The sequence below is a fragment of the Monodon monoceros genome, unplaced genomic scaffold (assembly GCF_005190385.1).
Source record: "Monodon monoceros isolate NGI ecotype Baffin Bay Population unplaced genomic scaffold, NGI_Narwhal_1 Super_Scaffold_18, whole genome shotgun sequence".
Classification (NCBI taxonomy): Eukaryota; Metazoa; Chordata; class Mammalia; order Artiodactyla; family Monodontidae; genus Monodon; species Monodon monoceros.
This window is the reverse complement of record NW_021703774.1, coordinates 94,072,562-94,075,546: the sequence shown is the minus strand read 5'-3', so window position 1 is coordinate 94,075,546 and position 2,985 is coordinate 94,072,562.

Below are 2,985 nucleotides of genomic sequence, written 5' to 3'. Positions count from 1 at the left end.
TAGTTGTAGAACTCTTTTGACAAATAAGACATTTGAGAGAACTCCAAACTACAAAATATATAAAAGAAAAGGTTCTCTGGAACATGCTGAGAACCCAAGTCATCCCAGCTCAAACACCTTTCATATTCTTTCCTCCCAAGCTTGGAAGTACCTGAGGCACCAAGAAAGCCACTGGGAAGTTGCTGGTGCAATACTGTGACTTATAATAAATATACATTTGATCATTCAGATGACCAAACTGAGAAATATATAGTTGGTCTTCCTCCATAGTTCCTGGCTTATAGCTCCCCATACCCTTGGAATTTCCTGAGCAATAAGAGCCATGGGAGCAACTTTTGTTATAATATTTTGTATCCTATTCCCAGTTCTTGAAAATATTCTAGAGCCATAAAAGTGAACTGGGTGTCTTGCTATTCATAACAAGCCTTTTCCACCGCAACTGGTTTTATGTTAATGAGGTGAATTTTGGAAAGCTCCTAAGGATGGGAGCTGGTTGCCAGGGGCGCCAACCTTGAATAGAGGGGTAGAACTTTCAGTCCCAACCCCTGATTTCCAGGGAGGGCAAAGGGGATAGAAGTTGAATCAATTACCAATGGCCAGTGAATTTATCAATCATGCCTATAAAATGAAACCTCCATAAAAACCAAAAGGAGGAGTTTGGAGAGTTTCCAGGCTGAGGAATCAGAACACTTCCATTAGCCACCATGCCAGGCCCCAAACTTCCTGTGGACAGAAGCTCCTTTGTTTGAAACCTCACCCTATGTATCTCTCTTCATCTGGCTGTTGATTTGTATCCTTCAGTATCCTTTATAATAAATTGGAAGTCTAATGAGTAAACAGGTTTCCTGAGTTTTGTGAACCACTGCTGAAAATTAAGCAAACCCAAGGAGGGCATTGTGGGAACCTCTGATTTATAGTTATTTGGGTCAGAAGCACAGGTAACAACTTGGACTTGCCACTGATGTCTACAGTGAAAGGCGGTCTCGTGGGACTGAGCCTTTTACCTGTGGAATCTGATTCTATGTTTGGATAGGTAGTGTCAGAATTGAGTTGAATTCTTGGACACCCTGCTAGTGTGAGAATTTCTTGGTAGTGCAGGGAGAAATCCACCCCCTCAACATTGAAATTGGGTACAGAACCCCAAAGAGCTGGGAAACCGCAGTTAAGTCAGACAGATTTGTGTTCCAGTCTTAGCTCTGCATCTACTTGTTCTAGGACCTTGACCAACTTAGTTACTCTGATTGATGATGTTTCCTTATTATGAAGGTTATAAGAGATAATGGCCATAAAACATTAGCATATTATCTGAGTAAGAGTGTAGATGCTCAATGAACATATTCGTTGGAAGGAAACTCAATAGAAGTTAAGGTTGAGCTCTTCCTAATAAGTTAAATTAATGAGGTTTGGAGATTACTTAAATAGTAAGGTCATATCTAAAAGATCCATTGGCCATGTATATTTTTATTTGGAAAAGATTGTAAGTTCTTCATACCATCTCTATTTTCAGAGTGGAGATGGTAAAAACCCAAGAAATCACAGAAAACTATCACTAATCATTATGTTTCAGAATCATGAGTTAGAAAGTGCAGCTGTCTCCCTGCTTTGAGAGCAGATAACAGCATCATTTTGTAAATGAAAGATATAAAGTTACTGTGATAAACATTTCTACAATAACAAACTAGAGACATTAGAGACAAAAAAATACTTGTTGCCAGGGGAGTATTTTCTCCAATAAAGGCATGCATTAGCTCTCACAGTAGAGTCATCTAATAAGTTATTCATCCAGATACTAATATTTAATCAGTTCATACCTTTAATTGCTCTAAAAACCTTTTAAACACTGTAACATATTTAAACATATTCAGAGTTATTTGTTGTTCAAGGTTAATTCCTTAGTCAAACTTGTTTTAAAATGAATAAATGACACAAAAGGATAGCACATTATCATCTCATACTAAATGCTAATGTTGTAATTATTTTCTTTAGATAAGTAGATTTTTACCTGTAGTGTTTACCTTAGAAAATTTTTGACAATTTAAAATGTTAAATTGTGAAGTCATAGAAAGTTCGCTCTACTGTGACTTTAAGTAAATAGATTTCAATTTTTCCCTGGAATTGCTTTTTAATTTTTTACAGCACTGCAATGTTTTACCTACTTAATTTTATAATGTGAGTCATCAATAATGAAATATATTTGCTACATTCAGTGAAATGAAATGTGATGCTAAATTTAAAAATATTAATGGATTTTCTTTCCATTTAGTATTTCTTCCCAGGTACATGACAATTCTCAGATAAATAAAAATGCTACCCTGAATCATTATACTTTTCCACAAGAGTGCTCTTGAAAGGCAAAAACACTGCCCATGATTAGTAATCTGCCTACATCTCTTGGTAAAAACTAGAGAAACAAGATTTTTAAATATTTCCCTGAGAATTAACTAAATTTAAAAAATCACTTTGAAGTAAATGAAAATTTCCATTAACCAGAATTATCTAATAGTAATAAAAGCTAAAACGTATCAAATGCTTCCTATGTGCCAGACAATATGTAAAGTGCTGAACATGTAGTTATTATTAATTGCACTTTACACAGTTACGATAAGCATGGAACTCTGGTGCCAGATGCCAGGATTTGAATCTCACCTTTGCCATTTTTATTATTTCTGTGACTTTGAGCAAGATATTTGTTACTTAACTTTTTCCTCTGTTCCTTTTCTATAAAATGAGGTTGTTTATAAGCATTAAGGGAGTTAAGACACATAAAGCATTTAGAAGAATGCCTGGCACATAGTAAGTGCTTTGCAAGTTCTTGCTGCTACTATTACTATAGAGGACAAAACTGAGGCATGCAGAGATTAAATAAATCACACAGCTAGTGTCTCAGCCAGTGTGCTAGAGCATGTATGAACCAATATGCCTCTACTGTAAGAGACAATTGATCCTGGCGTCCCACTGCCAGCACCACGTATGCTCCTGACTTAC